General features: G+C 38.3%; 1 pseudogene; it reads right to left on the bottom strand.

Annotated features, from left to right (window-relative positions):
* Window positions 1-2150: 2150 nt before the first annotated feature.
* LOC126792279 (exopolygalacturonase clone GBGE184-like) lies at window positions 2151-3406 on the bottom strand (annotated as a pseudogene).
* Between the last annotated feature and the right edge of the window lie 23324 nt (window positions 3407-26730).

The following is a 26730-nucleotide window of genomic DNA, read 5'->3' as shown; positions in this document are numbered from 1 at the left end:
TCGAAGAGTCCAATTTCTAATTTTCACCTTAAATTCTAAATAATACGAAGTTTTGTGTGTTACAATAACTCGACAAGATATAATAGCTATAATTTCATATATTGCAAAACATAGCTGAGTCCTGAAATTTGAGGTGAGCTTGCCCCCGAAAAATTGTGAGAAAAGCAACTCGTCCCACTCTTGGTCGCAACCATAGCTGCCAAAACACTATCCTCAATTCTTCCGATCAAAGAGGAACAAAGCTTGCATCTTTTTGCTGATTAAAACAGATACCCTGCAGCCAAAGAGCGTAACTTTAAACTTCTTCCAATTTGCAATTTACAAAATATACAATTGCCCTCAACCCAATGACATCCAAAGAAGCAAATATTTGAAGATCAAAACCACAACAGACTACTTTCCAATACGAAAACTGCCAACTTTTAACTTTTGGTAATGCACAACTCTAACCCTGTTACTAACGCAATGCAATTCAAAGTTGAAAGCAATGCAATTCAGAGTTGAAAAACAAGCTTCAATTCATTGATATTTTACCACAACCAATTTTAAGCCGAGTGTATGTTAGAGAAAATTGATTTTTACTAATGAAAATTGGAACACCATATTCATATAGTATATATAAACAAACAAAAGCAACGTCTACTGAGTTGAGCCAAGTGAAAGCATTAGCCATTGATAAGTAAATTGTAAAAAAAAATTGGGTTCTTCATCAAAATATCGCAAGGGTTTCAACAAATAAGAATTGGGTTAAGTGGGGAGAATCTGTAGGACAGTACAGTCCCAAAACGTTTGGTAGTTGCTGGGATGAATCTTAAATTCAGTTAGTACTCTAGCATATATTTGCCTGAATCAGAGCACCTATGTACACCAGACAAAAACAAGAGCAGAATAACATTGAAGATCATAATTAATTAAAAACCTTTAACTACCTATAAAGTCCGGACATCTTTAGCCTTCTGGGTGAAGACTGAAGAATTCCAACAAGTTAACACATTCAACAAAAACTAATGAATTGCAGGCACTATAGGACTACAAAGCTAAGCAACCCTATCGAAGTTTTAACTCAGCCATCCAATCTCAAAAGCTCATCATACAAATCAACACCAACGTAAACTATCATTACAGAATCTACCTGGGTCGGACTCAATCCTGCACAAGCATGGACTCAGAGTAGACTTTGATGTGAGTAGAAATTGGGCGAAAGAACGGGAGAGGGTAACTACTCTGAGGCCTTAGAAAGAAAGAATGGGGCTCGAAAAGGAGAGCTCCCTGTAGAACAGGTTGAGCTTGGAAGCTTGGACGACAACCAGTAGAGGCAGAGCAGGAGGGAGTAGAGTAAGAGGATGTCGTTTTGTTGGGGGTTAGGGAGATAGAGGGGAAGGGGGAAGGGGTTATTTAACTATTGAGTCAATCCCACATCAGAAAATGCGTTAGAATAATACAGTTTATATATTCTGACAAATCAGGTAACAATACTCGAAGGGGTACCGCGAATACATAGTCTGGAGTTGCACTGGAACTAACCGGCTTCGACTACTGAACCCATTAAATGAAAATTGACATAAAGACAATAACATGCTAAAAGAAAATTTAAAAAACACCATTATTTTGTCAGTGTTCTACAATTTTAAAAAAAAAAATATTTTGGTCAAAATTTCCAAAGCATCCAAAAGGATGTTGTTACACTTTAATCTAGGATTTTGTCAGTGCTTAAGGAATTTACATTATATACTCTTAGACTTAAAATAAATTCGGGCTCAAGGTTATATCACTGCAAAAAAAGTCTGAGGGTGAGCAAATCAGTTCACATCCTCCTTAAGCACTTTAAATAAGCCGGATCTATTTAATTCTTTTATTTAGTGCTCTTTAATTAGCAATTCGAAAGTAGCACTCATGTGACATTCTCAACTTATAATAATTTACTAATTACTAGGGTTTTCTAGGGTATCTGATTGAATTACTCCGAATCACAATTCACAATTACTACATCTCCATTCCAAAACGTGCAATTTGTAATACACGATAGACGCCCCCTCAAGAAACCTTATCCACTGGTCCCAAATCGAAGTTTCTCCCTCCCATCATCCCCTTTCCAGTACTGATCGAACATGCAATGGTATATGTAGTACGTAAATCAGGCCGGCTACTCTTCAACAGCAAGCTGGTGGGTTTTGAATGCCACCATAACCGATTTTCGCATTCTTACACAGAGAGGTAGTCCGAACTTTCTTCGGACCAACGTATTTCAAATCAATGTCACGAAGCTGGTACCGTTGTCTGTGTTGACAAAGGTGCAGTTCTTGACAATGATCCCTCTCACATCATTCTCAGTCTCGTACTTGCCAAGGCTACCGACGCTGATTCCATGTCCAGGTCCGCAGATGACTTTGCTGATGATTATTTTGGTGGATACCGACGCAGTCATCCCCGGTAGAAATGTGAGTTCTGGAAATCCTCACGTTGTTCGAGTCACTTATGTGTATGCCATCGGTGTTAGAACTTGTCCCGGGAGCTTCAATTTGGACCCTGCGCACCCTAATGTGCTGGCTGTCCGTGATACAAATGTGTACTCCCTTAGGATTTCGCGAATTGATGCCGGAGATGACCCCGTTTGTGACTCCGTTAAATTTTAGATTCTGCACACATTAGTTAAGTCGGATCGACCAATTGTTTCCAGAGACCCAGGAGGATGTTAGTATTGTTATATATTGTCATGCAAGGCTTATAATTCTAAATACTAGCTACTTACTGGTGGAAGTGGACTGCAGTCACTACCGCTGCAGCTCTCAACGTGTTTCCAGACTCTTGAACCTTGACCATCAAGAGTACCCTTGCCTGTAACAATCACTCCGTCCACATTTTCGAATGAGAACCAGTATGGTTCGGCATGCAAGGACAAGTCATTGGCTCCTAAAACGGTCCCTCTAATATCAACAGTTATAGGTTTTGCGCAGGTGCATGGACCTTGAAATATAAATGGCCCCGCTTTGAATGTCCCCTTCCGGAATCACAACCCTTGATTTCCCGGTGTTAGTACTCCGGCATGCCGCAATCCATGTCCGAATGAAATACTGCGTGCATTGATTTATACATCATATATCGGTGTTACATTAATGACACACACCTAACAATTGTTCTTGCAATGTTTTCAGCATTTTAAAACACTTACGATGGCTGAATCTTTCTTTCCATTGGCCACGGCACCGAAATCTACTACGTTAAAGTTTCTCTCGGTGGGATCAGCTCTTCCATGGTGAGCCAAATTGTTGCCGCGGAAATCATCAGGTAATACTGCAGGAACTATCTGTCTTTCACGGGCAGTCGCAAGATTGGCCTGTAGAACAAACTCAACAAAGAGCACGAGAAGAAAGGCGCGGCTCCAAGACATTCCTTCATTCATAGCCATGGTCACCCTTCAATTAAGTATAGGTGCTGGCGAAAAATAGTATATGTTTTATAATGTACGTTTCCCGAGATTAATCCATTACAAGCGCCAAGGGTGGCCTAACTATTAAAATGGGGATGAACTGATCCTCTTTCCAGAAGTTTTTTTTTTTAAAAAAACTAACATTTTTGTTGCCTGGGAACAAAGATTCATGAACGGATTAAATTACTTAAGCCGCACGGAGCACGATTTCTGCCTAAGCATTCGTCCTCTACATATGTTGACAATGCCTTACTCTTCTTTCATTTGGATATCATTTCCTTATAACTGTATAAGAGCGAGGCTCTTTGTGCTTCAAAGAAATACTATTTTGCTTGAGAGTATGTACCTGGCCGCCCCCAGAGTAATTATCGCCTGAAATAAAATTCCGAAAGGCACTTAAAGTCTATATATAATTTTTTGCATATACGTATAGGCTCCGTCGTCCACCTTATATCCTTTGAAACCTCGAAATATTCAATTGAGTTTTTTCCCTCTTTTTTGTGCTTTAATTGGATTTTTCCATATGGAAAATATTTGTGTCCATACCGGTATGGACGCACATGTTCATACCATCCACTATTTTAATACTTTTAGTAGTGTGATTTGATAATGTTAAGTATTCAAAAGTTTAATCGATCAATAAAGATCATCTATGTAAAATATGAATTGAAACAAAAATCGTTTGCTAAGTCGATCAAATAAATGAATGGTACTTGTGAAGGTTAGTGGTCTCATAATCTGTCGTCTATTTGTTTAATACAACCGACTAAGCAAACAATATTTGTTTATATTGATTTTTTTACAAAAGTAATCTATATTGATTAACAAAACTTTTGAATGGTTAAAATTTTATATTCATACTACCAAATGTATAGAAATAAGAGGAGTTTGGATGCACACGTCAATACCAGTATATTTACAAGTATTTTCTTTTGCATATTTCAATTCTATATAGGTAGTACATATATACATACACAGTATATTTCACAGTGAAATATGAAGTTTACAGAGATATTTTACAGGACAACTACCTCAGTGGTAGCTTTCGGCGACTTTCGCAGAGTCTATATATACTTGGTGGAGACCCGGAACTTAAAAGAAAGTAAAGACTAGAAAACAAACACACAGAAAAGATACATGCGCTGATGCGCATATAGATCGAGGCTATTGCTAGTATATACTAAGGATATATGTATATCTAATAGTACCAGTGAACTAATTTAGGGCGGCGAGACTAATTCTTGTTAAAGGTATTCAGTAATCACAATTCCTCCGTACTTTTTGGCAGCTTCGTTGCTGTTGATGATTTTCGCAGACTTAGAACCCACAACATGCCTCTTGGTGTGATTAGGAACTTGGTGATATCCCATATTGACCACTTGTGGATTGAAGTAGCCTTTAGAAGAGGGAGGAAGAGGAGGCCTAGTACTGGCGTGACTGGTCATCTGAGGCCAGCTGCTACCCTGGTACTCGTCTTTCCTAGCGTTAAAGTGTTGATCAGAAGGGAGAAAGACCTTTTGAGGTGTCATGGGAGAGATGTAATGGTACTGCATGTCGCGGCAATCCTCTATTATGGTGTGGCTTTCAGATAAAACTTGGGGTGCCTTGCAATTCAAGAACACACCATAGCTCCCGCCTCTCATAGGAAAGCCCTCGAAATCCATTTAATTTATGTTTAAGAAAAGAAGAAATAGAACTGGAAATGAACAAACAGATCAAGTAGCTAGATTTGCCCTGTCTTGCTGAACAAATTAAGGTTGAGAGGGTTTATATAGACCAGGGTTTCCGAAGCCTCTGAAAAAAATAAAGGAGTTTGGATAATGTTCTATTGCGATCCTCCAGGATGCTATTCTTTGATCTTTTACTCTCTTTGTTATAAGAAGATCTTTACTCTTTAGTAGGAATGAGATAGAAACGAATCCAATACCATAAATAATTATAAAGTGTTTTTCTTTTTCCTCTTTTTGAATTTTCAAAGTGCTTCCTAATCACGCAGCCAATTCTCAATTAATTAAAGACTCATTTCTGAGCTCTCTAATCGTTCTAATCATCTAATGGGGTCTCTAATCATTTTCTCATTCCACACGTATAGGGTAACAATGATACATAATGTATAGAATTATGAGTGGAGGTATTGTCCTTTTCTTTACCTGTGTGATAAATATTATTCGACAAGCACATGACCATACTCTCATTACTCTGCCAGTCTGTCTTGGATCGGACCATAATCGATCAGCGAGAGGTAGTTCCAGTTGCTAATAAGATAAGTATTGACATGTTTAACCTCTGCATCAAATTCAAGTCCTTTGAAGCAAATATGATGATGTGGTTAATTAATGTAGAAGATAATAAGTTTGGGGCTAGTTTTATTATGAGACATTGTAATTGCATGCATGCAGACCTGTTCTTGTACGTAGGTTATGTTTTTTTTTTCTTTCGGTCTGAGATATTGTAGGCTATATACGTTTGCAAGTGAAAATAATAGCTTAAAATTAATTACGATTCTGGCTTTGAAAGATTCAGATTCAGCAGCCCCGTCGGAAAAAGATTCATTAATTACATAGTTATATAGATGGTGAAGCAAACTTAAGATCGAGTGCGTTCTAGTTTCTTCGTACGATTGAAGATATCAATACATCTTTGTTCCAATGCAAGTTAATAGTTATTCTATTTCGTCACAATTTAGGACTTCAAGTGGCTCAAATTGCATATGGCCGGTCTAATCACTTTGGTCTAACATTACAAAGGCCAAGAGGTGAAGAATTGACTGTAGATGTGTTTATACCCATTTGTCCAAATGCACTGTGCTTGATGAGAGTGTAAAAGTGATATATGCATCAAATCAACAAGACGAAGCTATGCACAATCAAGAACATTTATTCAATTAAACAGGAATTTACGTGCGAATCTTAAATTGAAACAGAATTTGCTGAAATCCCTTCCAACTAGTGAGGGTGTTGGCGTAGCTCAAGAACATTTGTTCACCTCAAGTGGCACCGAAAGGTTGGGGGTGACAAGAATCACGTATTAACGCAACAACATATTGTTCATATCCACAAAGTTGCTGAGATGTTGATTGCGGGATAAGATGCAGTTTGTTGACTGGCATACCATGTGAGTCAAATTCTGTCGCACTGTAACAGTACGTGGTAGAAGCATCTTCGCCCGGACAAAAATAAAGAAGAAAACGAGAGGAAGCGATCAATAGTAGAATTGAAGCATCTGTAGCCGACCCGAGCAAACTGGTTTTGTAGATAGAGCACATCAGGAATCTCCAACTAGCTAGTTGCTACCCATGCATCTGGCATAGAATGCCAAAATATGTAAAGAAAATTGTTAACATGTGTTTCCTGAGTGCTATAACTTATATAGTGTTTGGGGAGAATCATTATTCTATCATTTTGTGTATCTTAGTTTAATAGGTTTTATGTTAGGATTTATATTAACATCTTTGTAATAGATTAGGACTTTGAATCCTATGGGATTGTGGTTTTGTAATGCCTATATATAGGCTCCCATATCATTTAATAATACACAATTGTTTCATCCTGCATCACGTTATCACACACTTTTCCTTAAAACCCTGAACTTTTAGAGCCCTAGAATTTTTTTTCTCTCCCGCCGGCCGCCTTCGTCTCCGGCCTCCGGCATCTTCCAGTTGGCGCTCCTCGTCAGCGACAGCCCCTGCCCGCTGCTGCAGACCCCCCTTCAGCCTTTGCCGTCCCTTGCAACCCCCCTGCAGATCCCGCAACCTCCTACACGCAGCCTCCTCAGCCCTTACTACGCAGCCCCGCAGCTCCGCAGGGTCTCTTCCGCAAAATCATCTTTTTGCCCAGCAAGTCCCGCATCAAAGCATTCAAGATTGCTCCCCCCGCATATTCACGCAAGAAACGTGAACTTCACAAGCAAAGTCTTCGCTCAAAAGAAGTTACTCCCGTCTTCTCCACACCTTCAAAGGTAAATTTTTCATTAACGTTCCCGCTTTTGAACGTATAGATATATTATATCAAGCGCTATTAGCCTTATTCTTGTCTTCATATCGGCCTTCTTATAACGCCGATGAGATTATAGAGGGATGAGTTTCCCCTCTTGGTCGATGTTTTTTGTGTGACGGTCCTGAGGGAGTCATGATTGTTTTGAAAATGGAAGTTAATCGATTTTTCGTGTGGCCGCCTGAGTGCAAAGCTATTTTGGGTGCGATTGTGTGTATCACCATTTGCATCGATTTTTTTGTAACCATATACGTCACCCCTTCTAATTCATATTATACTTGAATCTAATCGATTATGTATTCGTTTTTGTAGTTGTCATCACCATCTCAACCGGAATTTAGCCTTCTTGATCCAAACGCAAATGCTTTCCAGGAGTTATTTACCCCTTAAAGCGAACTGTATATAATTTGAATCCATGTCCAAGCCTAGGACAGTTCTAGGCAGAATGCGGCTTTTACATGAATCTCTTTTTCTCTTATAGAACAAAATCTTACAAGAGAATAAAAGTATTTCCAAGCTTGACATCAGTGAACATAAACAAGGAAGCTTGGAGTGTCAAAGTCATACTCAGTGATTATTAAGACATGTACCCAGCAAGCTATAAAGATACAATCATTGTTCAAATGTTCGGTAGTATAAAGATATAAATGACCAGAGTAGTATCTTTAAAACTACAGAAACTCAAATCCTTGACAACGACAATGGTAACTATAGCTACTCAAGCAGGACATAAGATGATAAAGTACATACAGTAACATTAGTAAGGAAGCATAAAGAAATTTTGTCTAAATAAGTTGTAAGAACAATCACATTCCTTGACGTAAAACAACACAACATGAAGAAGTGACAAGGAGACTAAATTTTAGTTATCAATTGAAGACATCATGAACAGTGTGATCTCCAGAACTCTATAGGAGTAAAAGTGTAAAACAAATATGTTTTTATAACAAAGCTGGTAATAACAAAGATATTTTGCTGCAAAACTTGCAAAGTAGGAAGCTAAGAAAATATGTCTAGTAAACTCAAAGGTTATTCAGGTTTTAACAATTGATTGATCTACTGGTCAAAAGGCAACTGAACACCCCAAAAATTATTATTAATTTGTGAAAACGGTGCCGTACTACCATCTAGAGATAAACAACGTGATAATACGAAAAATTTCACTTTACTATCGAATAAAATATTACAAACAATTGACAAATAATGATCAATGATAGCATATTCTCAAAAATAAAATTACTTCACACTTGAAGAACACGGTCAAGTGTAATACAAAGCCACGAAAGTCTTTGTTGTTGTTGGAAAAATGGTTTGGATAAATCATTTTAAACCAAATTTTAATTGATTAATTAAATTTAGTTAAACTTAAAATTAATCAAAGATGAATATAGATTTGAGTTCTCCATAATGAGAGCTACAAGATCATATGTTTGTTTGTGTAATTTGGTTAGTGGGTGAATAAGAAATTGTCACGCAAAGATGACTACTTAGAATGAGGGAAAATGTGTTTTTCCCACATTGGAAAACAGAAGTGTTGAAAAGACTTTATATAGAATCTATTTTTATGGGTTGTAAACTGTGTAAGTCCCTTTATATTCTATCGCGCACGCGCAAGGAGGTGCAAATCTCGGGTTGCAAGGAACTTGTGTATGCCCACACGACCTGTGGACACTAATGCAACATCAAATTGGGGGTCAGACTTTTTGCATTTCCGAAAATTCCTTTTAGATGTTTTACCTTCTCTTAACTGTTCAAACTTTGTAACAGCATGAATGTTATGGAGGAGATTTGTAACAGAAAACATTTTGTATTGATTGACTGTAACCTATGTATATTACATTCTCTTTGAATTCCAACCGTCATCTTATTCATTGTTGATTATAAATCCTCATTGTATAAATAGCCACCATCATTTCATTATAAAATCATTCCAAACACAATCAGCTCTCCATCTCTCAAACTGTTCTTAGCTTTTCTCTGGTGATAGAAAGATGTACTTTTCAAGTTGGTTGAGAGTTCTAGTTAGTAGTGCAACTTCCAAGAATTGTTTAGTCATTATATCTTGGGAGACAAGCGCCAAGCATCATTGCACCGATAGAGGAGGCGTAAACGTCTGTAAGAGGGTGTTTTTGTGGTGCGACTAGGCCCAAAATCGATCGTAGAAATGATCCAAGAACACTTTTTGTTGTGATTGATCTGACTTGATAGTAACAGCAGAAATTCACTTGACTGTAACATCAGAGATTTTCTTGACCGTAGCAGCGGCGATTCACTTGACTGTAACAACATAGATTTGCTTGACCGTAACAACAGCAAATCAAATTCACATGAAACTTACATAAGGCGTAGCAGCAAATCAAATTCACATGAAACTTTCATAAGGCATGGTATGGGAGCTGGATGCTTGTGAGTTTAGTAGAGATGGAATCGCATGATTTGGGTGATGATTAAGGTGTGGTGGGTAAGGGTTTGGATAAGAGAGATAGAGCTTGCTCTCTTGCTTGAAGTTTTTTATGGTTTCTGGGTTTTCTGTGTGTTGGGATCAGTTCGAATGAATTCTATTGAAACAACAGCTATCTCTCCTTTTATAATGGAGCTAGGAAATGAGAGTGAACCTCAAGGACCGATGGTCCTTGAGGCTTCTCTTCATCTCGCCATTGGAGAGATGGGTGGTCAATGGATATAGGCGGTGATGGTAGGGATAGGTCGGCGCCTAGGTGCTGTTGTCGCCAACCAAAGATCATGGGCTCCTTAAATCATGCTCAAAGGAAATTATGGGGATAGGAAACCGAAGAGATCTTAGAAGATCTAGGCGTGATTGCCTCTCCCTGGTTTTCTGGTGTTGCTAGAATTGGCTAAGCTTCATTGGGTTCTCTTCTAGCCTAATGTTGAATTTAAAACCACATAATGCATGAATTTTGGTTCCCAAGCCCAAATTTTGTTTACTTGCTCTATTTCGATGATGGATCTCACAAACTTCGTTACCTTCCATACCACGACCCCTCGTGTAAGCCTCAAAATGTAGATTGGGTTTACGAGAATTGCATGACGTGTTTTAGGACCGTTGATTCAGATTTTCGCATGTCGGGCCTTGGCTTTGGGCTTGTGGAAAAAGAGGCATCAACAACGTCTTAAGGACAATATGGTATCACACACGTCTCAACTAGTTATTCGATCATCAATCATTCGGTATTTTGGTTGAGTTTATATTGAATTTCTTTCATGTTATTCGTTATTAAAATTTTATTTTCCGTTTCTATTTTATAATTCAGTTTTTAATATTTATATATGTAATATCATCATTGTTTTTCTAACAGTTGCAACGAAGGTCGTTGAAGCCACAAAAGCCTCTTTGAGCCATGAAGGTTTCTTGAGCAACGAAGGTCTCTTGCCACACAGGACTGATCTTGCCGCCTATCACTCAGACTTTGCTAGATCTAATTGTTCTTTGCTCTCTATATCTCTGATCGGTGCCAACACCCTAGCACCGTGCCTCTATTTAATAAGGACTTCTCTCTTCTAATATATAGAAAAGGAATACAATCACTCACCAAAAAAAAACTATCTACCAGAGGTCCAGAGCAGAGTATGGCCACCTAAAATTCTTAAATTTCAGATATTCATTACCCATGTATTACAAGGGAATTACGACATCCCAAATTCAGATATGACTAAGATATATCAGACAGGAACCAATATAAGCATCAATCCCACTTGTAAATATCAATACTATTACAACCATAGTTTCGAAACAAATCAACCATTTCAAAATCAAAATCACCAATTGTAATTTTCATAGTGTACTAAAGAAGTTAGCTTGACATTGAGATAAAAAAAACAACAATACGAAAATTAGCATATATATTTACTAACCAGACAAGACTATGCAGTTATGAATCAAGACTAGAATACTATACCTTGGAAATTGTGAAAAAAATTGTACAGCGAGCGTGAAGTGTGGCAAGATTTGGAGAATCAAGAATGCTAACACAATCTATTCGATTCCCCGTTAAAAACTGCCTCTCCAAGGGCTTCCGAGTCTTGGTCGCAGCCATAGCTGCCAAAACACTATCCTCACTTTTTCCGACCAAAGAGGAACAAAGCTTGCATCTTTTTGCTGATTAACAGATACCCTGCAGCCAAAAAGCAAAACTTTAAAGTTTTTCCAATCTGAAATTTACGAAAAAAGAAGCTTCAATTCATTGATATTTTACCACAACCAATTTTAAGCCGAGTGTATGTTAGAGAAAATTGATTTTTACTAATGAAAATTGGAACAGCATATTCATATATACATATATACTTGCATAAACAAACAAAAGCAACGTCTACTAAGTTGAGCCAAGTGAAAGCATTAGCCATTGTGAAGTAAATTGTAAAAAATTGAGAAAATTAGATATAAATCCATTATTGCTAAGTCTCCTTTAAAATAAACCCATGCATATTTCTCTTTATTTTACACCAATTCCACATAAGCAAACCTATCATATAGAGCGTATGTCTATAATAAATGGTGTTTCTCATTTTTCATGTTACTAATTTGCCCTTCAGATTGTAAAATGTTATATTTGGTATGTGACGCAATTTTTGTATCAATTTGAATTTCAAACAATAAGCTAAAATTTAGTTGAATTTAAATTTAGCATAAATTTTACATTCTTAATTTCTTACCTTATTTTATATTTACTCTACTCCTTTGATTATGTATATTCACTTCGTCAAAGTATTTCATTTCGAACAAAGTTTCATATTTTCTTTCAAAAGATGAAATGAGACTTTGATTAGAATCTTCAGAAAGATTTGTATTATTGTTTCAAAGTAAGAGAAGAAGGTAAATGTTCATAGTACTTCGTGCATATGTCTTTATAAGTTGATTGAAGATATATTCTGAAAGAAAAGAAATAATTGAAGAAGAGGGAAGAAAGGGGAAGAGTTTTGACAACAAATTGGATTGCATTTTAGTCCTACGTTCACATTGATACCTTGATTTTCATACTTAGAAAAATGATTAATTGCAAGGTACATAATTTTTTTCTTTGGCAATTTTTTCTCTTCTCTTAGGTATATTATTATTTCATGTTTAAACCTGATCCAAAGAACTTTTTACTCTCATTTATTTACAACTTTAATCTATCTATTAACTATATATATATATATATATATATATACATCTTCCACAATCATAGGTATAATTTAATAGGAAACCTAACGAATAGGTATAATAAAAATAAGAATCAAATATATAGGTCTCATACAAAAAGATGTATATATATGTATCTTATTTATGATTAATTATACCTTATGTATAAATAATGAATTCTCTTTCACATAACTTTTCATAAAATTAAAAATTGTAGAAACAATCCATGATTCTTGCAAGAATAATTAAATTGATTGAAACAGCAAAATAATTAGGATTACAAGAAAGAATAAACACATGATTGTTCCGAGAGAATTATTATTCTACTCTTGTGTGTGTCTTAGCCTTATTAGGTTTCCTGTTAGAGATAGATTCGCATCTCTGTAATAGATTAGGACTCCGAGTCCTGCGGGATTCAGGTGATGTAATGCATATATATATAAGCCCCCATATCATTCAATAATATACAATTTTCCATCCTGCAACACGTTATCAGCACATAGTTCTAACCCTGAGCTCCTAGGTTTAGAACCTTAATTTCTGAAAAATCTCCTTCTGTCATGAAAACAATTCAACAGAAGAAGACGTAAAATTCCTTCTGTCATGAAAAAAATTCGACGGAAGATGAAGAAAATTTTCCTTCTACTGAAGAAAAATCGCAGAAAATACAAAAAAAAAACCAAAAATCGACTTTGCTATGGGCACCCAGGAAATTTCTCTAGACACCCGGACTCCATCTTCTCCAATCTGGCCTCTCCATCGGATCCCCAACATCCGTTCGTCCAACCCAATAAGCTTGTGGCATCAACGACAACCCAGCAGCGCCATAATCCTCCCCAACATCCACCGCACGCCGGACGATGCTAACCTGCGATGCTCCGACTTCAGATGCGAGCCCAGCGTCGCTGCAGTCAAATCGCACGACCATCGGCGACGACGCCTAGAGACTCCCTGCCTCAACGGCGTCGACCCCCTCAACGCAGGCCACTCGGATCGTCGCTGACTCTCTTGTCATTTCCGACGTCTTCCCTCTTCCATCCGACGCGACGCAGCATCTCTTCGACCCGGATCTGCACGATCTGACCCGTGTCAGCAGCCCCCTCTTTCTGGGCCTCTGGTTCTCCAAGCCCAATAGCCCCTTGGGCTTAAAACTCCAATTTTACTTTTCCTTTTCCTATTAATTTATTTATGTTTCTTTGCACGTTTAATTTCTAACTAATTTTCACGTGCTCGTATAGGACAAGTGATCACTCGTCGTACTATGGTGATGACATTCATGCTGAGATGGATGATACCTTTGTCATCTAAATGTGATTTTGATCGTATCCTCAACAAGATTTTTATGTCATCGGACGAAGATCGAAAATGAATTCATCAAGCAACTTCCTGCATGACGATCGATTTGCAGAGCAATTTAATTATATGCGGTCTATTTGGCAGACCAACAAGTATATTTTTCTTAAAATTGCTGCTTTTGAACATATATATATATATATATATATATAAATTATCAGGCGTTATTAGCCTTCTTCATATCTATTTTTCCGGCTTTTCTATAACGCCGATGAGACCAAAGAGGGATGTGATTCCCCTCTTGGTCGACATTTTTCGTGTGACGGTCCTGGGGGAGTCACGTAATTATTTAAAGGGGAGAAATCGATTTCGTGTGGTCGCATGTGTGCACCGCTGTTTTGGGTGCGATCATGAGAATCGCCGATATGCATCGATTATTTTGTAACCATATACATCATAACCCTTCTAGTTCCAGTTACATACTTTAATATTTTCGATTATTCGAAACCTATACAACCCTTGTTTCTCATGGATGCGTCGCCATCGCGACTGTTATTTGAATGTTTGAGTTTTCTTAAACTCATGTCTATAAACGATAATCCCAAGGTCTACGTACTCATTTATTTGAGTTGAAATTCATTACTCTGATGCAACACTATTTGCTGACAAAAGATTCCAAAAATAATTCTATGGGACACACTTAAAATGATCTAATGAACGTCTATGACGTTGTATTATCACAGTTGACCTTGATGCATACTCCACATCCATGAAACGCATGCCATATTTGGCACCTGTATCTATTTCTTGAAGGAATTTTAGAGATGAAAACGTAATATTCTTTCATTCTAAAGTAAGCACACTTTTGAGGCTCAAGGCTCCGCCCGATCCGATATGTAAGATTTTGTTGCTACGGAATTTTGATTAATCAATCTATTTTGACTATGTTTTCTACTTACTATTTTTCAAGTATGACGTTGGCATTGCCATGTTTCTTGCTCGACTTTAGCTTAAGTCGTCTATTGGAATTAGAAGTTTGTTTGTGTCGTATTAAATATTGGCATATTCAATAAAATTTCTCGTATTCCCTAGATGAACTCATGAGAGTTTTATTTGTCTTAAACCAAGCATGAATGGTCAACTTTGCAGCTTACATAGTTTTTAAATTGACCGCTTTTGGGTTACATGTGACCCCAATAGTACTACATTCTAAATTTGGACATTAAAATTTGGAAAACGGACATCGAAACATCAAAATTGACGTCGTTTTTTCCGTTACTGTTCCGGCATTTCCGAAATGTTTTCCGGCGTTTTGGCCACCTTCCGGCCACTTACCGGCGTTTCCAGCGCCACCACCCGGTTCCTGCCAGCGTCCTCTATCGGACATGCAGCCCCGACATCCTTACTGGCCAACTCTGACCGCCGTCGGCCTGTTTTACCAACAATCGGCGCTGTCGGTTTCCGGTGATTTGTCCGTCATTTCTCGTCATTGTTTCCGGCATATTTCCAGCTGTTTTTACTGCCACGTTTTCCCAGTCCAAATTGAACCCGGTTTTGAGTTATTTTGACATGATTTTCCGATTAATTTTCCTGTTTTCCTATTATTGGTGACCATCCGCACCAATTGGATGGTTTTTACCACCCAAATTGTTTGGTATTCAACTGCTCCAATACCATGTTTTTCTAACTTTTAAGTTGAAGAATGTAGTTCTATTGTCATGTGATACACTCGATGGGATTGCACCTTGTTTCAATCCCCCATCTTACAATATCCTACGGCGTATTGTCTAGAGAAGTTCACCGCGTCATTGACTCTCTTAATTTTATTTTGAGCATGTCACGCAGTGAAATCGAGTGTCTTGCTAATTGCGTAACCACCCACACTGTCCTACGGCGCAGACAGTTGTTTTTCGGATCTCATGCAGAGATTGTATTCTATATCTTCGTGTCTTGCTAAGTTTTAAAAGCCCATATATGCCAATGATACATTTTCATCTGATATTTGTGTTAAGAATGGAGAGGAATAAATCTGTCTGATTTTATTGACAGTAGCTTTGTCAGCCTACATATATGGCTTTACTTGCCTGCAGCAGTAGCTTTATGTAACTTAAGATTCTTTGAATCATAGGTTCGGTTTTGCTGTCTTCTCGGTTTTTGACATGATTATTTTTGGTAATTTTGAACGAGATATGATGATTTGAGTTCTTTGAAATTCACATGATCATCTATTTTTCATGTTCACGAAGCGATTGGAGGAACACCTCACCCGTGCTCCACACGGTGAGGCCGTGCCTATATGTGCCATGCACGGTGAGGCCGAGCCTGCCCCTCTCGGCGGCTCCATGGCATTCAGGCCGTCGATGGCGGCATCCTCTCCTTCACATGAGCTTGTGATACCTTCTTTATTTTCTAATGCCTCCATGGCAATCTCTGTTGCCCATCGCTCATTTTGCAAAGCTTGTTCTCTTGATATATTTCAAGGAAGTCCTTCTTTACTATGGCTCTAACCGAGAGCATTCGATTCTTACAAAGTATTTAAGCTGACATTAGTGGACCATATCCAACCGAATGCAGACATTTTTCGGTATTTTTATGGTATAGGTTAAGAGCATCGACGCGTTGGTTACACGTCGCTTTGCTTTCCACAAGGAACGCTGCATTTGCTAAGTTTTTAGCTATGATCATCATACTAAGGGCTCACCATCTTATCCTCTCAAATCTATTTGATTTGATACAGTTGGAGAGTTCACCTCCACGACTTTGATGATTTCGTTTTGATGTCTACTGGGGTCGTTGTTGAACATATTATTCCTCATGTTCATTCACTGCGCGATCCAGCAGAGCTCGGTCTTGGTTATGGGTACTAACCTGCCAATTTTTGCATGGGGATATGTAATGATGTTGCATGCAGCGACACTTATTCATTTCAGACCCACAAGTTATGAAGCATTTAGTGCGTACCAGATGGTTACTGGATACGATCCCAACGTTCTTTTCACTAATACGTATTTGGTTAAGTTGTTTATGTTCCTCTATTGTAGTAATCTCAATGGGTCTACTTGAAACGATTAAGTATTTTGGTTGGTTATGATTTATGAATCACCAACACTTGTCTGCTATTTCCAATCTACAACCGTAAATCTCTATCCTGCGATTTTAGCAGACAATCACTTAGTTGAGACATACTTCCCGTCATTAGGGGGAGATATGGAATGCTCCCATTCTGGTTTTAACGCCACGAATTGACGTGGTGTAGCACTATGTCTCATTAAGATCCCGCACTACTCAAAGTGAACAAAAGTGAAACGCATTATCAACCTCCAAAAAGTCAAAGATTCGATGCTCAATGACTTTACTGATATTGCGAAAGTGACGAGATCGCACATAAATGTTGTGATGTGCCGGTAAGGTTCGAACTCTCAGAATATGGGAGAATTTCATATGACCTGGTCCTAGCATCGTTGGCACCATCCCTGTCAGTGGGAAGGAAGCCGGCAATGGTATCATCGTACGCTGTGGTGTTATCGGCGCATGTGGTATTGCACCACAATACAAGGGCGGCAAACACAAAGATGGACTAGTAAGGGTCATAGCTTCTGGTCTTGGCTCCTACCTAGAAGAGAGGTAGACCATTATTCTCTGGAATCAAAACTAGAAAGAAGCAAGGTGCGTAGGCACAAGTATTTCGCCCATCATCAAGAGATATTCTCTAAACATGTGTATCAACTAAGTTTTTGTGGGACGTTACAGACTCCTTTTGTTGATGTTAAGAGAAGAATAGAAATCTCACGAATTGATCGTATACAGCGCGCGTGCGTTTAATGGATTGATCTCCCATGATTGATGATGTATTCGCTTATGCTCTTATTCCGTTGTAAAGCATTAACGATGAGCAACTTGACCGAAGTGGAAAGAACCAATACAGGTTGAACTAGACTTATTATGTTGGTCGTTGTTCATAAGTGTAATGAGAATGATGAAGTCATGTGATATTTGCAAGACTTATGGCGTAAAGATTGTCTCACTATCCTAGTATTGAATATGATGAGTTATATTCTCTCGTTATAGACATAATTGTTTCCCCCTACTTGATCAGTAGTAGTGTCCATGAAAACTGATTTACAACATATGATAATGGTCATAGAATATCTGTAAAGGGATCTTGACGCATATATGAGAGTACCCGAGGGACTTTAAATGCCCCCAGATCACGAGAGCTTATGTAATCAGATTGCGACGTTCGAGAGAACGTAGTACAATCGGTTGCAAGAACTCATACCTATATGTGTTCATATGAAAGCTAATTCTTGATTCTCGATTTCGTCTAAGTAAAGATGATGAAGAGATTCAATAAGTTATAGATTCATATATGTAAGTGTTGTTGGGACACTATTACTTTCATTATGATGTGATTAACTATGCGCCTATGCATTATTATTGGACTTGCATTTCTCCTTTGACATGGGTTTAGTTCTACACTTAGTGAACCAATAAAAATCATATCCACACCAACGCCGCTAGCAGCTCCAGCAACATCAGCGTACGCCTTGGTGTAGCAATCGACACTGGTAGTGTAAAGGATGCGTACGGTTCCGTCTTGGACCAAAATCAGTCATTCATTGGTCCATTCCCCCATTCCTTTGTGAAAGACACGTTGAATGTGACAAATCAGAATCTGTCCAGTTTCGTAGGTCAACTTCAACGAGACTTATAGGACAGCTCGCTCAATAAAATATAGTGAAATTGGTGCCTTTGGAAATGTCTATGTGCCTACTTTCCAGGGATACCAACCATTTGTTCATAGTTATCATATTGAGTGAGTTATGACCGTTTTAGCAAAGTAGGACAATTCTGTCCGGAAATTTGCAAGTCAGTCAACTTCGATAGAGCACTGTGAACTGCTTCGATCGAATTAGGTTGTGAACTTTATGTCATTGGAAAGCTACAGGTGTCTACTTTCAAGAACATTTTACGGTTCACTGATACCTATTTTGTCGAAGAAGTTATGGCCGTTTAAGTGAGTGAATGTCATTCTACCCGAGAATCTGATTTTCATTGCAAACTCTTGTTTTGAGTTGTTATGCAATCTTGTTTCCTAAGATCTAAGTTTGGCTAAGTATAGCATGTATGATCTAAGGATGTGTGGCTAGATTAATGATTAATCATTGGCCCAAGACTACGTTTGAGAAGCATGTAATAAACGTTGTATATGTTGTTTTTTGTACTCCATGATTATGGCACTAATCAGGGGGAGTTGTTTCGTAGACTTCAGGGGGAGTCTACCTCATATGATGCTATCAAATATAGGCGGTGCGTTGTGCTCTTTTTCCCTTCGACCAAGCTTTTGTTTTTACCTAACATGTTTTTATTTTGCTTGATAAGGTTTTTACCGAGGCAACGATGTGTGCACCATGCAACCTAGGCATGCGACACAAGGGAGAATGTTCCAGGAGAATTATTATTCTACCATTGTGTGTGTCTTAGCCTTATTAGGTTGTCTGTTAGAGATAGATTTACATCTCTATAATAGAATAGGACTCCGAATCCTGTGGGATTCAAGTGATGTAATGTTTATATATATAGGCCCACATATCATTCAATAATATACAATTTTTCATCATGCAACAATGATTAAGATATTTAATACAAATCGTTAATCAATCTTTTTAATTATATTGATGTTATAATTAAATTGTGGCAGTTTGTAAATATTACATAAAATATATCATAGTCAGTAATTTTATGTGTCTACCGAAAATGTATATTTAATGGGTTTTATTTAAAATGGATCTTGAAAATTGAATTCCCCCTAAAAAATTTGGGTTCTTCTTCAAAATATCGCAAGGATTTCAACAAATATGAATTGGGTTAACTGGGGAGAATCTGTAGGATAGTACAGTCCCAAAACGTTTGGTAGTTCCTGGGATGAATCTTAAATTCAGTTAGTACTCTAGCATATATTTGCCTGAATCAGAGCACCTATGTACACCAGACAAAAAAACGAGCAGAATAACAATGAAGATCATAATTAATTAAAAACCTTTAACTACCTATAAAGTCCGGACATCTTTAGCCTTCTGGGTGAAGACTGAAGAATTCCAACAAGTTAACACATTCAACAAAAACTAATGAATTGCAGGCACTATAGGACTACAAAGCTAAGCAACCCTATCGAATAGGGCTGAGAATCCAATACCGAAATCCCGATACCGAACCCGACCCGTCCCGATCCTGTCCCGATCGGGTCGGGATACACCTCTAAAATTATGTCGTCCCGACCCGTCCCGACCCCGAATTAAAGTAAACGGGTCGGATCGGGATGGGCCGAATAGATACCGAAAATCCCGACCCGTCCCGAATATCTAAGCCCAGTCCAAATTCTCAAAGCCCAGTCCAAAACTTAAGAGAGAGAGAGACTAAAGCAGAGAAACCTAGATTTCTAACACACTTCTTCAGTCGCCTCTCTTCTCTGATGCTCTCTCTTAACATCTCTCTCTCACTCTCAGCTCTCGCCTCTCTGCTCTCGCTCAATCGCGTCTCTGCTAGCTAGTCTGCTCTCAGTCGACTCTCTGCTCTCAGTCGACTCTCTGCTAGCTAGTCTGCTCTCGCGACTCTCTTCTCCCGACTCTCTACTCTCTCTCAGTCGCGTCTCTGCTCTCAGACGCCTCTCTGCTCTCGCCAATCTTCAATGGGATAACTGGGAGTAAGTTTATGGTTTTCATTGTTAAGGATTACATTTAGATTTCATTGTTCTGGGTTGGGAATATCTTAATTCTTACTGCAAGTTTCATTCTCTTACAGATTAGAAAGAGTAAGAAGCGACTTAGGCCGGAGGAAGCAGCCGAAGCAATCATTACATCTGGACCTGGTACAACTCTGTCTCTCTCTGCTCAGACGACTCCGGTCAATTCTTCTTCTAGTACAACTCCTTCTCTCTCTAATTCATTGCCCCAAATTAGTGAAGAAACTTCTGATGTTAGTCAAGATACTCGGAATAGTAGGAAACACAGTTGGGTATGGAAGCATTTTGATGAATATACAGACAGGAAAGTCACTAAGGTGAAAGGTAAGAAAGATATTGTACATGAATCTCAGAGGGCCAAGTGTAGATACTGTCCTAAGGGTCCTTTAGGAGACTATGCTTGTGATTCTCGTAGCAATGGAAATTCAGGGATGCTTAGGCACTTAAGTGGGGAATTAGCAAGGTTCTTACCATCACAGTCGATAATGCTGCAGCAAATAAGTGTGCCATTGATTATGTTAGGTCCAAACTGAACAAAAGAGAAAAACCGGAATCCATATTAGGGGGTCAGCACATGCATGTTAGGTGTACAGCCCATATTTGTAATTTGATAGTTGGAAGTGGGTTAAAAAGGTTGAATAAAGCAGTGTTAGCGATAAGAAACGCAGTGAAGTTTGTGAGATCTTCACCATCAAGGTTGGAAAGCTTTAAGGCATGTGCAGCAAAGGAAGAGATCTCTTGTCAAAGTCTGGTTGTTATGGATGTTCCTACAAGGTGGAATTCAACATTTTTAATGTTGCAAGCTGCCTTGAAGTTCAAAGCAGTCTTTGCAAGAATGGCAGTTGAAGCAGACACTGGTTTTGCAGCCTATTTCAATGAGCCTGACGAAGAGTTCGATGAGGAGGGAAACTTGCTTCCAACCAAAAGCAGGAGGCCTAAATTAGGACCACCCGAGGAGGAAGAATGGTATAAGGCAAAAGTGTTTGTGCATTTTCTTTTGACGTTTTTCGAAGCTACTCTAAGAGCTAGTGCAAGTAATCGTCCCACTATCCACACCACATTTCATGATGTTTTAGCAATGGAAACTGAGATTGGAAAGCTCCTTGTGCAGCCTGAAATAGCAACACAAACAGAAACTGATAAGACTTTGTATGAGATGGCCCAACAGATGAAGGCCAAGTTCCTCAAGTACTACGGGACTTATTCTGATTTGAATCCATTGGTATTTGTGGGGCTGATTCTTGATCCTAGGTGTAAGCTCAGACACATAAGTCATCTCTTCACAATAGAAGGCTTTACCAAGCAAGAGGTGGAGAGTAAAACGAAGAAGTTGAAGGATGTGTTGATGTCCTTGTATGAAGAATATGCACCAACGTATGCTACTGTAAAGAAGACAGCTGAAAGAAACGTTAGTAGCACATCACAAAGCTCAGGATCAAGTAGTGGCAGCAGAGGTTACATGGCTGACTGGAGCAAGGTTGTTTCTGAGCTTGATGAGGCTGTGGTTGTGCATGAAGTTGACAAATACTTGCTGGATCCTCTTGAGGTCACTAACCCTAATGAGAATGAAGCATTTGAATTTCCTATTTTGCTATGGTGGAGGATGAATGGAGCCAAGTACCCTGTTCTTGCAGCAATAGCCAAAGATGTAATGGCTATTCAAGTTTCAACTGTTGCATCCGAGTCTGCTTTTAGCACCGGAGGCAGAGTCATTGACAGCTTTAGGAGTTCCTTGACTCCTAAATCTGTTGAAGCATTGATATGTTTACAAAGCTGGTTGAGGGGTAATGAAATTAGCTGCATACAAGAGGAACCATCCATTACAGACAATGAGTTTTATGAGCAGTGTGAGAGAGGTAATTCATTTTGAATTGTTGATTACTTGATTGTTTATGGTTTAGTCACTTTAATGCTATCTTATTAATTTATTTTGAAGCATTGATTACAAATCTGTTGAAGCATTGATTGTTAGACACTTAAGACTGGGTACTAAATGTCTAAATGAAATTGTTTGTCTTTCAGAGCATGTAAGCACAACCTCTTCAAGTAACTGTCCTCCTCCAACATTCAAGGGAAAGAAACAAGTTGTTGAAGTTGATGATGAATCAGATGATGAACTTGTTGAAGTCAGTGATGATGACACTGAGCTGGGATCTGAATATGATTCAGAGACAAGTTAATGGTGTTTTATCTGAAGCTATTGTTGTTGCTATGTTCTTGATATGTTATTATTTATTAAGTTTGCTATGAAGTATGAACTGTTTACTGTTGTTTTCGGCTACTGGTTTTGTATTAAGTTTGGCCTTTTGCTACTGGTTTTGTATTAAGTTTGGCCTTTTGCTACTGGTTTGTATTAAGTTTGGCTACTGGTTTTGTATTAGTTTGCTATATGAGTATGAACTTGTTATTGTTCTATGTTCTTGATTGCAAGCAGTAATGTGCAGGTTTTCAAACAAAAAAGTAATATGAAGAATGGTCTCGATTGGTCCCGATTGGTCCCGAACCCGTCCCGAACCGATCGGAATCAGGATGATTCGGTATTAGGTCGAATCCCGACCCGTCCCGATCCCGATTTTACTTTCGGGATCGGGATAGGTTGAATCCCGACCCGTCCCGTACCGATCCCAGCCCTACTATCGAAGTTTTAACTCAGCCATCCAATCTCAAAAGCTCATCATACAAATCAACACCAACGTAAACTATCATTACCACTACAATAAAACTGTTGTTTTACGGCGTAATTTTTACGATGTGCATTAATGCGCGTCGAAAAATGTATTATTAACGACGCGTAAAAGCACGTCGTAAAATATGCATTTTCACAATAATATTTATGGCGGCAGTAAAAGCACGCCGTGTTTGAACTTTATGTAAATTCCGTCGGTATAAGTTAAAATTAAAATTTTCTTTCGCATCACAACTTCAAATTTCCTGATCTCCTTTTTTGTCTGTCTCTTATTTGTCCTCCCCATCACCGTCGCGATACATCAAATCGGGAACGGAGGCACACTGCTGCGAGTCAAGACGGTGGACACTCTGCCGCGAGTGGTCACTCCCAGCACTCAAGAGTCCACGCAGGTCAGATTCGCACTAAAAACCCTCGTCCTCAAACCAAACAATTGGCTTTGCTTTCTAGGGTTTTGGATTGCAATTTTCGCATGAGTCAATTGTGTCCAGCTGTTAATATTGGTTGATTTGGTTTCTTATTTGTGTGTTGATTGAAAAATTAAAGGTTTTCTTCGCATTCCATGTTGCCACTCTGAATCGGAGGGTTAGGATTAGGGTTTTGGTTTCGTGATAAGACCAAATCGATGAGTTGATCGTGGAAGCTGCGGGAGAACCTTCGATGGTGGAGGAGGCCTGTAAGAGGCTCAGAAATTCCATCGTTTCCTACAGTTGGGACTCTTGCATGCTCTTCTAATCTTCTTGATCAATGATTACTTGTTCTTCTTGCATTATTTTGGTCTCTAATTTAACATAATATGCTTTCGAAGTTTGGATGCTAATTTAACATAATATGCTCAGTTTATGCTTTCGGAGAATAGCCCCAATTGAGTATGTTTTGCTTTGCTTGAGGTTGAGTAGTTTAGTAGCTAATTCAGGTGGAATAATCTTTGTTTGTGTTCTTATGCTTGGAGAATTGGAATGGACATATGATTCAGGTCAGGAAATTGATTAGAAAATATAATTTGTTTGCAGGTTCAATTGAAACTGTAAGATGGAAAAATCAGCTATTGATGTTCCTTCCAATGGTGGATTTAGCTTTGATATGTGTAAAAGAAATGCTATGTTTTCGAAGAATGGGTTCAGCTAGCTCCATTTACGAAGACGGGAACCACCATTGTTGGGTTAGTAACTTAATATTAGGATTTGCTTACTGATATATGTTTCTACCATCTGTTTAGAGTAACATGTTAATTTCTTAATCTGCTGCTGTTTTGTTTGTTTTTTTTCTAGACATGGTCAGCTCACTGCTGCTCGGGGGTGTTGATTTCACTGGCCCTCATTTGCACACGGTAAGCTTTATTGCTTCTGCAGTCACAGTTGGAAATACTAGTTCATGATAACTTTGTTTTAGATTACAGGCAATGCACTGTACACTTTTCAGTTTTTAAGCCAATGCTTGTAAGCATGTGTCCAGGAAGACTTAAAAGTTGGGTCTATGTGGCCTTCACACAGTGGCTATGGAGATTTGATAGAATGCATCTAGCTAGTTTAATTAGTTTGTTTGCATATATAAAAGAGATGATCATGTTTGACGTGGACTATTCTCAGGGTTGATCATGCTTTCATAGAAGAGATGATCATTTTTTGAATATAGAAAAATAACAATCAAATTGTAGTGTTTTTAGAATCATATGCACAATAATATATCGAAGGATTTGCTTAATGATTTATTTTACATCTATCAGTGTACTTAGCCTCCATGCATGCATCTATAGGCCGGCTTGGTTCCTTCACTGTTTCAATTGAAGGAAGCAACTACTAGCTAGCATTAAAGTAAGGTCTGATAGTTAAGCAGGAACAACCAGACTGGACTTGCAGATCAAACGTACACAATGCTACTATATATATGGTAAGTGCACTTCTTTGCATGCTTCATCTTTCCCTACATTAATATTACCAACTCAGAGATGATTTACATTTCTATGTATCGTTCATAAACTCTGCAATAGAATTGGGCATAGGTCAATGAAACCAATACTAGCATTAAAGTACTACAGTGAACAAAGCAAATTGCACTTCTATCTGTCTCCATACATAGATCAATGAAGTTATATGCTCTCCTATCATTTCTAGGATATGTCTCTACATCTTTCTATATATGTCTCTCTCACTGTTTTCTCCACAGTAAGCTGCTGATGAGGTGAACAGGACCGCACCATCATATTTGTAAAACTACCTAAGAGGTAACAGTTAGAAATGCTAGTTCATGATATCTTTGTTTTAGATTACAAGCAATGCACCATACACTTTTCAGTTTTCCTAACTTCATGTTTGTGTTCCTTGATGCAGAGATATGAAGGGGTGCTGCTTGTTACAGAGGCTATTTGCTCTGGTATATTCAATGACTTGAGAATGATAGCAATGTCAATATCTGTGTAATAACTAAGGTCTGTTGGTTTTCAGTTGTAGTCACCTTTTCCTGGAAATTATAAAGAAGTGATAATTTAGTGCTAATGTAAACCCTTTATGTACATGTGCGGGTTCAGGGCAATAAAGAATTTTTGCAGAACCATTTGAAGTCTACCCCTCGAACCTATATCAGCCCCAAAGAAATACTCATTCACCAAGAAGACAGGTCAAATTATGTCACTTTATTTTTCTTGATATGACCACAAATTGTTTACTCAGTGTCATACACCACTTTCGTTTAATAAGAGCTACCGTCATTTGTCTATGTCTCTCATATAGGAAACTCGTGTCTTCACTTCATGATAACTTTTGGTTTGCCGCTGCTATTATCACATAGGCTATCAGGGAGCAGCTTCGATAGTTGAATAAGAAGATTAAGTTAGAGCCTGGACTCTGGAGCCAAACCGCAGATCTACCAGTCACTGGCCTCATTGCTTATGTTTTGGGTTCATTTATTTGAAAAGTAGTTTTTTATAGATTGATTAGGAACAAGTATGTATTGTTTTATATATGTATCCTTACATTTGACATGATTATTTAATATGTTTCCAGGCTATTCATTAAGTTCTTTTAATTTAAATCAATTTTTTTTTAAATAATCAAAAAGACATTTACGACATGCATAGTGTGCCGTAAATGATAAGTTTATGGGGTGCAAAGCGTGTCGTAAAAAATCGTTTACAGCGTGCATTGTGCTCTGTAATTGAAAAAATTTACGGCGTGTAATTGCATGTCATAATTGAAAATGACATTTTACGACGCGGTTTTTAACGGCGTACTTTTGCACGTCATAAACTGAATTCACGGCGTCCATTGCACGTCGTAAATGGCTATTTTTCCTGTAGTGTACAGAATCTACCTGGGTCGGACTCAATCCTGCACAAGCATGGACTCATAGTAGACTTTGATGTGAGTAGAAATTGGGCGAAAGAACGGGAGAGGGTAACTACTCTGAGGCTTAGAAAGAGAGAATGGGGCTCGAAAGGGAGAGCTCCCTGTA

This window comes from Argentina anserina, chromosome 4, assembly GCF_933775445.1.
Source record: "Argentina anserina chromosome 4, drPotAnse1.1, whole genome shotgun sequence".
Classification (NCBI taxonomy): domain Eukaryota; kingdom Viridiplantae; phylum Streptophyta; class Magnoliopsida; order Rosales; family Rosaceae; genus Argentina; species Argentina anserina.
Note: the sequence above shows the minus strand (reverse complement) of the source record. Positions and strands in the feature narration are given on the sequence as shown.